The following is a 15,037-nucleotide window of genomic DNA, read 5'->3' as shown; positions in this document are numbered from 1 at the left end:
TCAGATATGAACCTCAGAAAGAAGTTCAAAAGGCACAGAGATCTGCTTCAAAAAGAAAAAAAGAAAGTTGAAGGTCTTGCTCCAACAGAGGGATTTGCTTTAAATTACTCCAAAAAGAATGACTGGCTGATATCCAAAGAAGAAAAAGAGCCTTTGCATTCCTGACATCTGATATCTTAATGCATGATACATAAAAAGCAATATATTTCAAGGACACACTAATAATCCCCCATGCAAAGGGAGGATTATCCTCTCAGAGAGAGAGGGGGAATAAGGGGAAAGAGAGAGAAAAAGAGAGAGAGAGAGAGAGAGTAAGTACATACACAAGCCTGCCTGTTACTGGAGGAGCATGGGTGCCAGGATCTTTGACCCAAGGATCCAAAAGCTTGGCTGAATACAGCATTTCAGTTGTTCCCCGAAGTGAAAGCAGTAAAATAAAGACCAAAGGAAGCTCCAAGTTTAAGGTCAAGACCGAATTGCATAAGAACCAAGGATGTAACCTAGGGTTAATGCCTGGTGGAACAAAAAGTCACCCAGCATTTTCAGGGTGATGGCAGGCTGTGAGAAGGCAGGTTGTAGAAATGATAAGGTTGTTTTATGGCATGCTTTTATTGGCTGCGTCAGAGAGAATGTGAGGGCGTGTTGGGTATGTCCTTGAAGTTATAGGACCTTGGTTTACATAAACTTTGTTGCACATCCAGTAATAATAGGCAAGGCATTTCTTATTCTTGGTTTTTATTTTCTTTTCCTTTGTTCTGGCCTTTTTTCTGTAATTCTTGCCTTAGTTAGTGACACCACCACTCCCCTCTTTGAGCAACCCAGAAAGAAGGCAGTCATCCCAACTCTTCCTCCTGCCACCACATGTAATCTTTGTCTTTAAACAGACTCAGTGTGTTTCACTTAAGTAAATGTATTTGGAAAGAAAACTTCATATTACTTACTAAAAGGGAAAATGACTATCAGTTCTATAAAAGAAATCTATTTTTTAATTAACGAAAATGAAACGACATCATTAAATGTTGGCAGAAATTCACTCTGTCTTTGTTAGAAAGACTGATTAGAAAATACCTTTTAAGGCCAGGTGCAGTGGCTCACACCTGTAATCCCAGCACTTTGGGAAGCCGAGGCGGATGGATCACCTGAGGTCAGGAGCTCGAGACCAGCCTGCCCAACATGGCAAAACCCCATCTCTACTAAAAATACAAAAACTTAGCCAGGCGTGGTGGCGGGTGCCTGTAATCCCAGCTGCTCGGGAGTCTGAGGCAGGAGAATCACCTGAACTCGGGGGTGCGGAGGTTGCAGTGAGGTGAGATTACACCACTACACTCCAGCCTGGGTGACAAGAGTGAAACTCCATCTCAAAAAAAGAAAAAAAATACTATTTAAGACACAGATTAGCATAAATCTAAGCCTTTCTCCTGAAGTTAATGAGAAGGGGTAACAGGTAATTGAAAAAATTTTAAAATCATGTGACAATATGATTTCATGCTTCATCCTCATACAACCAAAATGTTTTCTGTAAATGAGTCCCTCACTTTGGGAAGCACTGGACTATGGTATACAATTCAAACTCAGTAGCCTGCTGTGATCTTACTCCCAATTCCCTTTTGATCTGATTTCCTGCCACTCAGCAAGTCATATTTACAACTCTATTCATGCTAAAGGACATATCATTTGGCCCTAGGAATTCTCCATCGTGTCTACTGAGAAACATATTAGGCCTCTGAAGAGGTTCTAGATGTGAAGCTTTCAGAGACCCCACCCAGGCACCTTTCTCCTTAGTATGAGCAAAGGCTCCTCTGAGTTCTCTTGTTGACTAGGCCTCAAGCTTACCTTTCTAGGTTGAACAAACACTAAGACAGTTTCTAACAGCTCAACATTGTTTACTTAGGATGAGCCTACCCCCCCACTTAAAGTGCAAGCCTGATAATACTCAAGGCTGCCAAAAGAGCTTCCTGTTGTTCCAACCAACACCTGAAGACCGGGATCCCGGTTTCCAGTCTCTGCGGGACGGGAGGGGCCGAACTTCAGTAAACAGCAGTGAACAAAACTAGATGGGTTTTACGTGGACTAACCTCTTTTCCGGATTTTTATAATTTTTCATTTTCCTGAAAAACTCTATGGAGTCCCCACGCACCCTTCTCCCTGATCCTTCATTCTCCCACCTAATCACCTCTGTACAGGTCAAAGTTGAGCTTAGTTCACATTGCACTCTTTTCCCTATTGTAATAATATACATTAATTCTTACCATTTTATTTAGTGTTCAGCGTTGTTTATCTTTCGCAGCATTTCATAGCTACTTCTAATGTACTATATAGTCATTATTCACTGAACTACCACTCTCACCCGCTATGCTGTGCTCTGTTCTGTACTCCGAGTGCTGAGGTCAGCCCCCGTATTGTGCCTCCCATATTAGAAATGGCAAACATTCTCTTTACTCACAAGTTAATAAAGTGAAATAATAACACAATGTATTTTGTCAGATAAGTACCCATCTACCACTGAGGTGGTATTTTCTTAAGAGCAACCTTTACATTTAAATAACTCTTAAGAGCAATCTTTATGTTTAAGTAACTTACATTTAAATGTGCTTAGAAAGGGGGAACTAAGTTACCTGACTGCTGTGAACAGGGTCATGAGGAGAGACTCTAACACACTGGTTTAGTTTTATTTCAACTTCAGAATCATAAGAGGGACATTACACATTGCATCAAATTCTATAGTGTAAAAATAAAATAAAAATATCAGCTTACTTTCCTTCTTTCTTAGTTTGTCGGTGTCATTTTTAATTCCAACGTTTTGTTAAACCTCACATCTTCCTCTTTTGAATTTCTACTTCCTTTTAAAATGGCAATTGCCATTTTTTTTAATATCTTTTGTCTTATATTAGTAAGAGCATTTCTCTAATTATAACATGGGGAATTTACATGTGGGTTACAGTGGAGACTAGATTTTTACATCAAAATTAATTTTGTTTTATTTGCTCCTAATTTATAGGTGAAAATGCTATTTTACATGGAAACCTATTTTGTTCCATAAAATTAAATGAACCATAACCCAGAAGTGCAACGAGACACACACAGCATGACCACATTATTTCTGAAAGCTGAAGAGTTGCCAGTCTGCTGATCTCAGACTTCTTGAACCACATCGTTCAGTTCAAATTGTTTCCCTGCAATAGCTTTGAGTCCCTGCCAAACAGCCACTGAAGGACTCTGAAAAATACAAGGTAAGGAGATGGCACCTAAGAACATTTTTTAAAAAATGTTAACTCTTTTATTGAAGTTTATTTCATTGCTTTTATCAGAGAGACTGATGTCACATCAGACATTTTCTCACCTAAAGGTAACATGCAATAATTGCCAAGATAGCATACTATTCGGAACGTGGAACCAAATGTGTGGCCTGCATGGGCATTCTTCCTTTGCCAATAAATTGCAAATGCTTCTTTCTTTCTACAAGTGTACAATGTTAAACATTAAATGTGGAGGTCTTATTGTGGGTTGATCTTTAGCAAATCAGGTCTCCTTTCTGTTTTCAGTTGCTGCCACTATCACCTATGCGCAGAGTCAATGTTAATAATGTTAATGAAACCAGGCAATATATTAAAAGCTTTAGCCACAATCATTAACTCGAGTCTGGAGTAAACCATGTATTCCAGGGCCCAGTACGCAGATCGCCTGTGGGTGTCAGCAAGCTGCAGCCACTCCGCTATCCAACAATGCTGTTACGTAAACTTCACTTTTGGGTGTCTGTCCCTGTAGGCATCCTCCACTCCACACCCTAAGTTAACCATCACTTGTTGAACAGGGGCCCTGCCTCATGGCTAGTATTTGGCCTTGAACTTCACACTCCATTCCCTGAACACTGGCTGCATCTTTGCTTCCAACTGAATGGGCCCTTTCCTTCTCTTGCCTAGCACTAAAGCCGTAACATTGCCTGCAATTCCTATTGTTATATCCTCCCCACCACATTCCAACCCCTGATAAATCATTCCTGGCCCAGAAACGCAGTTCCACTACCCTGGGATATAATGATTTGGAATGCTGGTGACTCACTCAACTTTTAGACCCTTAGTCCTAACCTCTTTGTTCTTTCTTACTTCTTTTTCCCTGACTTAAGACCCAGCATATGTCAAAGCAGATATGGTATGTAAGATAATGTCAGTGTGCAAAAAGCGCTCATCATATAAAGAAACTTAAGTGTATCTTTTAAGTCAATGCACACCACAATCACCACAATATGTTTTGTGGGTTTTAACTTTTTTAATGAAAACAAACTTTTGCATTTTCTCTAATGAGAAAACAGTATAGTTCCCTTTTATTTATTTTTCCAACATTCGACAAGGCACAGGATCAAGTTATTCTTTTTGAGATGCCATAATATGCCAGGTATTGGAATGCCCAGCTAGCACTTGCATTGTATAGTTAACATTGTGCTATAAGCATGGTTCTTCCTAAAAGCTTTCAGTACTGTTTATATTTTGTGCTGCCCAGTTCCCATGGTAACGTGTTTGTTCCCATGGAGAAACAAAAGTGAACACCTAACCAGGGTTGAACTTGAAGATATAAAACTTCACTCAGTAGATAGTTCACTCAGAGGCTATTAAGGAGGAGGAGAAAACAGAAGAACAGAAAATATACCTAGGTTTCTAGTTCCAGTTCAGAATTAAGAGACTGCTGATTTACTTTGACCTGCTGTATAACAAATCATTCTTGGTGTCGGTGTCATTATTTGCAACTTTAAGGAGACCTTTTTTTTTTCTCTCTCTCAAAAGCAATTTTAAAAGTAACTACTGGCAGGCGCGGTGGCTCACACCTCTAATCCCAGCTCTTTGGGAGGCTGAGGCGGGTGGATCACGAGGTCAGGAGATTGAGACCATCCTGGCTAAGACGGTGAAACCCTGTCTCTACTAAAAATACAGAAAATTAGCCGGGCGTGGTGGAGGGTGCCTGTAGTACCAGCTACTTGGGAGACTGAGGCAGGAGAACGGCATGAACCCGGGAGGCGGAGCTTGCAGTGAGCTGAGATCGCGCCACTGCACTCCAGCCTGGGCTACAAAGCTAGACTCTGTCTCAAAAAAAAAAAAAAAAAAAAAGTAACTGTTTAGACAAAGGGCCCTTTTTAATGGTGATTTGCTAGTTTATCTTAGCAGTTTGGTCCTTGTAGTTGCAATCTGTATTTCCATATTTCAAGAATTTTTGGAATTTTCATAAAACCATCTAAATTTAAGTAAACTTGATTTATTAAAATAACTATAAACTAAAGCAATAAGAATGTGAGCAAATGAGTATAAGATTATCTTTAATGAAAACAGATTCTTTTGCTTTTTTTACTGCCCAGAATTTTTCAAGCCTAGCTATTGCCATATTATGCCATTTGAAAAAAGCTTGAAAGCTGCAAAAGGATGTAAATTCAGCTTCTTTGGTTTAACGTGAGGAAAGTTGATAGCCTTTGTTAAGGCTAACACTACCATGCCAAATTCCTAACAACGTTACAGCAGGATTTTGAATGCCAGTAAACTAATTCACATCCATTTGCAAGCTCCAGTCAAGTGGCATAAACCCCACTTGCAGAAGACAAAGCAAAATGACTGGGCTCCTCCCGCCGCTCTGGCTCTTCACTCTGCTGCCGCCCTCCCTCCCGACTGTTGATGTTTCTTCCCCCACTTTATAATCTAGACACTTGCTCCCTTTCCATTTGATACTACTTCTTTGTTTGCTGTTCTTCAGCCTTCTTTGTGCTTTTCTGACCTCCTTTTTTCCATTCTCTGCCGCTGTTCCTGTTCTACATTTCATCATTTTTTTCTCCAGCTTCACTTTTGTGCATTTGTGCATTACGCTCTTCCCACGTCAATCTTTAGCCATTTTTGTATTGTCCTGACTTTCATTCTTCTTCTTTACCTTTAGTTTATATTCATTCTGACCACCTTTTCTTCTTCTCTTTGCAGCCCCTCTGTTAGATGTTCGGCATTTTGCTCCAACTTTAAAACAAATATATATATATATATATATATATATATATATATGTAGTTCCTGGATGACATTCTTTTCTCAGTCCTTCTGTGTATTATTTTTCCCTAGTTGTTTAAATCCCAGTCCCACTGACTTCGTGCAAACGATTATGATTAAAGCGATTTTAAATATTTCTTTAATATAGTAAAAGGTGAAGAAAAAGTTACCTTAGAAAACAGCATTCTAAATAGACTGCCTTTAAAAATAAATAAACAAACAAATAAATAAATAAATAAATAAATGTCTGTCCCATTTGTAGGTTCACAGGGAGTAATATCAATGAGATCTGCCATCTCCTATACTTGTCTACATCAGACATCATTCACCCCAATCAAGTAGTGAAGAGTGAGACTCAAATCGGCAAGTCTATCCTGCTGAATTGCTGCCACTCAAGATAAAAATAACTTTCTTACATTGTATGGTCCACTAGCAAGCAGCAGAATAATGGTGTATCCCAAGATTAGTTGTGGTTTCTGGAGTGATTATTGCAGGGAGATGGAACAGAAAAGTTTTTTCTCTTACTTACTTTTGTGTGGTATTGGAGACAGGAGGCGTGTCCATCATTTTTTACTGCTTATTACATACGAAAAATAGAATAATGAAAGCTTTCACAATACGGAGGTTTTCTCTAATCTCCTATCATCAAATAGGCATACATTTTGAACTGATTTTTTTTTTTTAAGTTTTGGGAATTGGATGTTCACCTTTCTTTTATTGACTTTCATCTAATTTTCAAAAGTGTGCAATAGTAGATTGCATGTGAAGGTAAATGGTCCACTGAGATTTAAATGCATTGCTTTGAACTAAAGAGATATAAAATTCTGATATCTGAATTCTTCATGGCTATATACATGTTTACTAAGTCCTTTTGCATAGTGGCAGATTCTTTATGCTTTTGGCATATTTGAAGTTAAATTTTAATTCATATTACATTTATTAAGTGCCAAGAAGACACACTCATCTACTATTTTAGAATTTTTTTAATAAATTCGCAGTCTTGTAAGTTTATGAAAAAAATATTGACACCATAATATATACTGGTTTCATAGCACTTACAGACTTGGTAAATTTTACCTACAAGAAAATCAGTTCTTTGTGTTTTTCTTAGTTTACTGTTTTTGCATTTAACAGTTTTGACCTTGATTAAAGACTCCAGGTTTTCTGGGGGACAGTGTAGTTGACTTAAAATCTAACCACTATTATGCAAAATTTTAGTTGAGAGAAACTATCTGTATCTTCTTTTTTTACTGCTGTGATTATAGAGCCAACACACACAATCATGTAGGTTAAGCATTGCTAGGGAGCCATTCTCACCTATGTGTCGGGATTCATGGGATTCATTTTGCAATTCCCACTGCAACTATGCCATGAGTTTACTCACCAGATGGAAAAAAATTTCTGCTTTGACAATGTTGAATGAAGTCTTGCTTTACTCTGTAAAAGTATAAAATGTAACATTTTTGGGTTGAGGGGACACTTAGAGATCTTCTGGTTCTCCTCTTTGGTTTCATAGAGAAGGAAAATGTCTCCACAGAAATAATGACTCCTTACCACAATTTTATCACTATATATATATATACCCTAAGATTCAGGATTAGAGATGGCTCTCCTGATCCCTGGCCTTGGGAATATCGTTTTAAAACCATTCATGGCGACATAGAAAATATTACATTTCTATCACGTAATTTCAGAGATACAACCTTCTAAGTTTTCAGCCTAATTTTCTTCCTAGACAATTTTGTATTGTAAATTACTAGAGGACAGAAATAATTTCTAGATAATTCTGTGGGCAACTTGCTGTGTAATCCAGCAACATACTCAGTAGGTTTTTTTGAGAGAGGATGTCACCATCTTCATTGATTAATGTAGTGGAAAATATTTAGAAAAGGAGCTGTTTCTTTTTTTTTTTTTTTTTTTTTGAGATGGAGTCTCGCTCTGTCGCCCAGGCTGGAGTGCAGTGGCCGGATCTCAGCTCACTGCAAGCTCCGCCTCCCGGGTTTACGCCATTCTCCTGCCTCAGCCTCCCGAGTAGCTGGGACTACAGGCGCCGCCACCTCGCCCGGCTAGTTTTTTTGTATTTTTTAGTAGAGACGGGGTTTCACCGTGTTAGCCAGGATGGTCTCGATCTCCTGACCTCGTGATCCACCCGTCTCGGCCTCCCAAAGTGCTGGGATTACAGGCTTGAGCCACCGCGCCCGGCAAAAGGAGCTGTTTCATGCTACTCTGGCATCTATATTGTGAAAGTGTGATTTTGGAAATTGACATTAAATAACGGAACTAGAGTTTCTTAGGAATTAAAATCTTTATTTTCCCATTAATGTGTTGGGGAACTTCACTAGTTTATTCATCTTCTCTATGGAGGTTTTCTTTATTACTATCAACCCACACTTTCTCTTTTCTTCTTTTTTATTACTCAACACCAATGTGTGGTTTTTAATATATTATTTTAATTTGTTTCTGTTCTCTTGCTGCATGTAGAGAGCTTGTCAGCTCCTTGTGTAGCGAGTTTGTCGTTTACTTTGTTTTCGATCCTCTATGATGCTGGGTGTGTATACAGCCATTGCTAAATGTGTACTACTTAAGGTGACAAGAATTGAACTAGAAACACTTCAAAAAAGGCCTAATTAGAAGCAATTACCAAATTTAGTCTGTGTTGCCCAAAAGCCTTATCAAAAAGTGTACATGAATCTAAATGCTAACAGAATTAATGGCTAATGAGAAAATTTTTACATAAATATTACTCTAAAACAATATCTAATAGTGATGCCTAAAACTTTTTGAGTAGATTAATGCATACTGATGAAAAGAACAAACAAGGAGTTGAAACGAGTGCATGTCATCACAAAATCATAATGCCTTTCAAAAAACATTTTATCCTTTTCTTTTTTTCTAGAACTGAAAGGGGTACATGGCAGATATAATCATAAACTTTCATTTCAGAGAGCAATAAAAAAGGAGAAGAAGAACACACTGGTACTCCAACAAGTCATAGTTTCTGCCAGATGTTGCAAAAGTGAGTTAGATAATTGACCTTTCTTCTGGGGCCTGTGTCAACTTTGAATGGAGCTTTCAATTGCACAATAAGCATCTGGACAGTTTTGACATCTTTATAACACTCTTTGAGTTCTTAAAAAGCTACCATTTTGTTTAAAGATGATTTATGTGAAGATTAAAACAATTACTTTAGTGCTAAGAATAATTAATCCTGTAACTCAATATCAAATACCATTGTCTTCCCAGAACTGGGTCTCTCACTACTAATCATAATCAAGATACCAACTGTCAAATCAAATCAAAATTAAAATTTGATTAATTATTTGATGATATTAACATTCAAATCTAGTTCCTTCCCAGGCCTAATTTTGTCCTTGTGTTTGCTTTGAACTGAATTATTGTGGTTTAAATAGCCCGTTTTACATGACCACTTTAAAACAAGATCATAAATTCTCATAAAAACAGGCTAAGGAATTCATAATCATAGCTCTTGGCCGCCACCTAAAGGTTTCTTTCTTGTTTTATTTTACATGAGACCTACTATGCATTCCTTTTAGAATAAAATTGTCTTGTCATCACATGTTTCTACATAAGTACAGGGTAAAAAGACTTTTTCAAGTATGTTTTTTCACCTTTATGTATTTAAATTAACAGCATATATAATTATGTCTACTTTTCAATTCATTCAACACACACAAAAAAACAATTTAAACCAGGTTCTTTTAAATGGCCAGAAAATCTTTCATGCATTTAAGAAATAGTGTGTTCTTATTATGTATCACCCCCACGCCTAGGCCCATAATGAAAGAAATTTAATTAAACTCATGTTTACTGAACCACTGTTGAATGTAATGTAACAGAAAACTCCTCAAATTCCAACAAGAACATTAACAGATATAACTTCTTCATTATGCTTGAAAGTAAATGAGATACTGTAATTAATGATTCTTGCTCCATACCCTATTATCACTTCCTTTATTCTCCTCCTAAAAAACACTTGATTGAATCAAGCTAAATATCTTCAACACCTTACTTGGACTCTGACAAAGTCAACTTTGGAGAATGGATTTATGATATCATAGGGAAAATTAGTTATGAACTCTACAAATTTCTCATTTGAAAGCTCATATGGATAGAGCATCTATGAATCACCCGAATTCTTGTTAAACATATAGACAAGTTGCATTAGCACATGCATTCTCCAATATATATTCCATGTACTTACCCTTGATTTATTTATAGAACACCATTCATGATTTTATTAATTCAAAAAATATTTACTAGGCACCTACTATGTGCCAGGAACCCATCATTATCAGAGTTCAATAAAGCGGACTGGTCTTTTCCATCATAGATCTTGTGAAGGAAACAGAAAATGAACAAAAAAATAGGTAAAACACATAAAGATACTGGCTACAAAGGAACTAAATATCATATCATAATAGAGAATAGTTCTGGGGAGACACAGACCAACAATAGGTAGTTAAGTCAAGAAAGGCCTCTCATAGGAGACAGTTTTTAAACTGGGACCTGAAGAATAAATAGCCAGCTCTGCCAAGAATAGAGAGGAAGAGGTGGAGGAAATTATGTGTGCAAAGGACAAATACTAACAGAGGGCCAAGGGAACTAAAACAGAGTGAGCCAAGGGGCGTGTCATGGATGGGATTAGAGAAGTAAGCAGGAACCAAATCATGCAAGGCCTTGAAAGCTATGGTAAGGACTTGGGGTTTTATTTGAAAGAGATGGAAAGCCATGATAGTAGTTAAAAAAGGAAGTAAATTGATCTGTTGGCTGCCTGAAGAAGGAATTAGAGGCAGCCAAGAGAAAAGGGAGATAGAAGTCTATCACAGAAGTACAGGTGGGAGAGATGATGGTGATGGTGACATGGACAAGGTGGTAGCAGTGGAGGCAAAAACAAGTGATCACATTTGTGATGCATTTTGGAGTGAGGCCTTGGTGGTAGATCAGATGACCCTGTGGTTCTGCCGCTCCTTCCCAGCTTGTTAGCATTTGCTGCCATAACTTTGAAAAGCTGATATAGTTTTCCATATAAGATTTTATATCACACCCAAGCTTTTAATTTAGATTTTTAAATTTTAAAGAAAATATCTTAATAGAATGACCAATTTGTACATCAAGAAACACTTATTATCTAGTATCTTCAGCAAATGAAATAGTCCACAAAACTAATTTTATAAATAATGGAAGTGTGTCTATTAAAAACATCAAAGCTTATTTTACTTTAACCACTTTGAAATAATTATTTTCTAAAATTGTTCAATATTTCCTTGATCTTTCAAACAGAATATATTCAAAATAGTTAAGCTTTTCAAAAACTCAGCCTTATTGTGAAGAAACATATATGAAACATACCTCTATAGTATGTAGTATGGCTAAAAACAGTGAGATGTAAAACCGAGTTTCCCCACTATGAAAAACTGAAAACTACCTTGCTTTGAAATCACTACATTTTTATTTTGTTGCCTCAGTTTCCCATAGTTCTTATTGTGCCTGACTGTAGTTCTCAACTTCTGACTCATTCTAACACACTGCTTTACCTTGGCTGTAAGCTGGGAACCCTGCTGTCAGAAATCCATGCAAGTTTATAGAAAAAGACTCCAAATAAAGGCTATGAAATTTTGCATTCTATTTTGATTGCACGGAGGCCTTTTTACACTCTGCTTTCTCAAGTATAGTTTAGGCCATTGAAGCTGCTTAATCAGCAACATGTAAGTCAGGGAAATCTCCCTACACTAGCATGTTATTTCCCACAGTTTCATAATTCCCCTTGAAAACTGAATCCGCATTACCATATACATTATCATTTTTAAGTTTCTGCAAAGAATCCTTCCTTGTGATACAACTTCAGCTACATCATCATAAATGTTGACTTTTCATTTGATGCCTAAAGTATAGTTTTCAAATGTAACACAAAAGCATGTAAAATTTGACCCCAAAAGTAGAATTTATGTGTCTCATATAAGCGTATAAAATTTGACCCAAAAAATAATTTCAAATGTCTTGACTCAGACTACAATGTTATCTCTTTTCTTTTTTCATTTTGACATGGCATGGAAACAAAAACAGATCAAATGTCCATAGAAACTCCATCAGCAACACTGCTTTCAAAGTGTCTTTTGACAAGTAATGTGTGCATTTTACAAATCCAAAGGCAATATTTGAAGTAGTTCTTCCAAACAGCTGTATTACTCAAAGCTATCTCTATATCACCACCTTGTTTCGTGGAAGAAAATGTGGAAATGTGTACTGAAAATGTGTAAATGATTAAAGCATCAGTATAAAGAAAAAAACATTCTGAACATGAATAAAAATTATTTTGAGGGTTTGTTGAAAAATCAAACACCAGATGTCCATGGCTGACTTGCCAAATGAAAATCCTTGAAAGAAAGGTTCAGAAATTGGCATTTCAAATGAATATACCCCAGCTGATTGACACAGGTGTACCTTTGAGCAATCCTGGATAGCACTGTGGTAGACCCCAGGTAAGCAATCCTGTGGGATCTGCTTTTTCAACTTTGTAGTAGATTGTATTTTCCAAAGTGACACTGACATCTCTCCACCAAATGATGGGATTTATGTTACCTCTTCTTGGACCTGGGTGAACTTTTGACTGCAGTAGAAGTGACGCTATGTGACTTCTAAGACCAATTCATAAAATGCAATACAGCTTCCTCCTAACTCCCTTGGGATGCTGGCCCTAGGAAACCAGCCACCATGCTATAAGAAAGCCAAGCAGCCACATGAAAAGACCACATGTAGGTCTTTCAGTCATAGATCCAGTTGAACTCTCCATTGACAGCCAGCCTTTAACCACTACATGAGTGAGACTTTAGATAATTCTAGCCCCCAGCTTTTGGGCCACCCCCGTAGACAAAAGATGAGCTCTTTCACCCAACGTTGGTCAAATTTCAGATTTCTGAATGAAATTTATGTTGTCACTGTTCTAAGCCACTAAATGTTATAGTGGTTTGTTACATAGCAATAAATAACAGAACAAATTCCAAATGCTTCCACATCTTCTTCAGATAAAATGTAAAGCCCCACGTAAACCTTCATGCATTCCAGTTTGCATTTAAGGATTTCACATTCTATCCAACCAGATCCACCCCCAGCCCAGACTGACTTACTGGGTCCTGCTTTAGCTAATTGGCTAAGTCTGCAGTTCTGAATCAGGAGAGATTTTGTTTCCCACAGAACATTCGGCAATGTCTGGAGACATTTAATGGTTGTCACAACTGGGGGAAAGGGTACAACTGGTATCTAAATGGGTAGAAGCTAGAGGTGTGGCTAAACATCCCACAATCCACGCATGACCCCTCCCCTGCAACAAAGAACTATCAAGCCTAAATGGTGCCAAGGTTGAGAGACTCTGACCTAGCTCTGGTCCCCAGCAGTGAGGTACTCAGTTTTCACGAGTGTCTCCATCATCATGTAGGTTGAAGGTTCTCAACCAGGAATTAAAGAAATAGTGTGTGCTGGGGGAAGGGGAGGTTAGAATATCAGGATTTTCAACCTATACTGTTGCTACAGCCTAGATGTTTGTGTCCCTCCAGAATTCATATGTTGAAATCTAATCCACAATGTGATGGTATTAGGAGGTGGGGCCTCTGGGAGGAGAGTAGGTCATGAGGGAGCCCTCATGAGTGGGATTAGCACTCTTTTAAAAGAGGCTTGAAGGAGCCTTTTTTTCCCCTTCCACCATGCAAGGATAGAGTGAAAGGGCACCATCTATGAGATGTCTGGCCGTCACCAGACTTTGAATCAGCTGACATGTTCATCTTGAATTTTTCAGGCTTCAGAACTACAGGAAATAAAACCTGTTGTTTATAAATTATCCAGGCTAAGGGTTTTTGTTATAGCAGCTTAAATGGACTAAAACAAGTGAGCTTGTGGTGTTCAACCATGGCTACAAATTAGAATAAGTTGGCAAGGGTTTTTTTGTTAGTTTTCTTGTTTTTTTTTTTTTTTTTTTTTTTTCAACTATCACTGCTCAATCCCCAACTCTGGAGATTCTGATTTTAAAAATACTGGATGCTAGTATTTTTTAAAAGCTTCTTAAGTTATTTTAATGAGTAGCTAAGCATGAGAACTGAGGCACTGGCCACTTCTCACCTGGAGACTGTGACTCCTAACCTGTTCCAGATTAGGTCACAAAGGGGAGATTGGGGAAATCTAGAAAACAAAATTCAAAAATCCCAGTGGGTAATTCTGTTGGCTCCATTCCCCTGCTGAAACCCTCTGCCTTACATAGTCCTCTGCTCTTAGTCTGCCATATTCTGGCAAGAAAAAGACCTGAGCCGGACTCCTCCTTCATTCTAGTGCACTTATTTGGGATGGAAGCAAACCTTAAGAATTAATTGATTCTTGTCAAGCCACTAAGTAGTACCATTTTTTAGCAAATGGTAAACAATTCTGTCATAATAAATTCAGTCTGCTGTGCACCTCTTCACCTATGAAATAAGCTCTGTTTACTAGATTTTCCATTAATTACCTAAGATGGATATAAAAACATTATTCAGTATTCTTAGAATTTTAGCACTGGAGTGTCAAGCTAAATCAAATAATTTATATATTTACATAGTTCAAGATGATGACAATAGTTTACTCATAGTAAGTTATTTTGCTGAGGTTTATCTCTCTCTCTCTGCACAGGACTTAACCTCGCTCCCCAACCAAAAAAAAACAAAAAAAAACAAAAAAAACAGCAGTTAGGCAACTGTCCTGCCATCTGCCTCAGATGCGAAGCAGATAAAAGTCGGCTCACTAAAAACAAAAATGACTTGGGTGGAGAGGGAAAAATGTGAAATAGCCTGTTATTATAATAATTACCTCAGTAAAATGTGTTATTTTATCATGATAATGAGATTTTCTGAACATGTTATTACATTTGTGGTAAAAAGAAAAAAATCAAAACTATGTTTTTGTTTTCAAAATCCAGTCATCGAAGGAAAACACCAATTTAATAAATTTCTCAATAATTATCAAATTATAACTTTATAACTCTTTC

The 15,037-nt window shown here is 37.5% G+C and overlaps 1 protein-coding gene across 1 annotated transcript in view; it reads right to left on the bottom strand.

The window, feature by feature from the left end:
• Positions 1-15,037, bottom strand: part of MACC1 (MET transcriptional regulator MACC1) — a 198,518-nt gene that overhangs the window by 168,544 nt on the left and 14,937 nt on the right.

This window comes from Macaca fascicularis, chromosome 3 (genome assembly GCF_037993035.2).
Source record: "Macaca fascicularis isolate 582-1 chromosome 3, T2T-MFA8v1.1".
Classification (NCBI taxonomy): Eukaryota; Metazoa; Chordata; class Mammalia; order Primates; family Cercopithecidae; genus Macaca; species Macaca fascicularis.
Note: the sequence above shows the minus strand (reverse complement) of the source record. Positions and strands in the feature narration are given on the sequence as shown.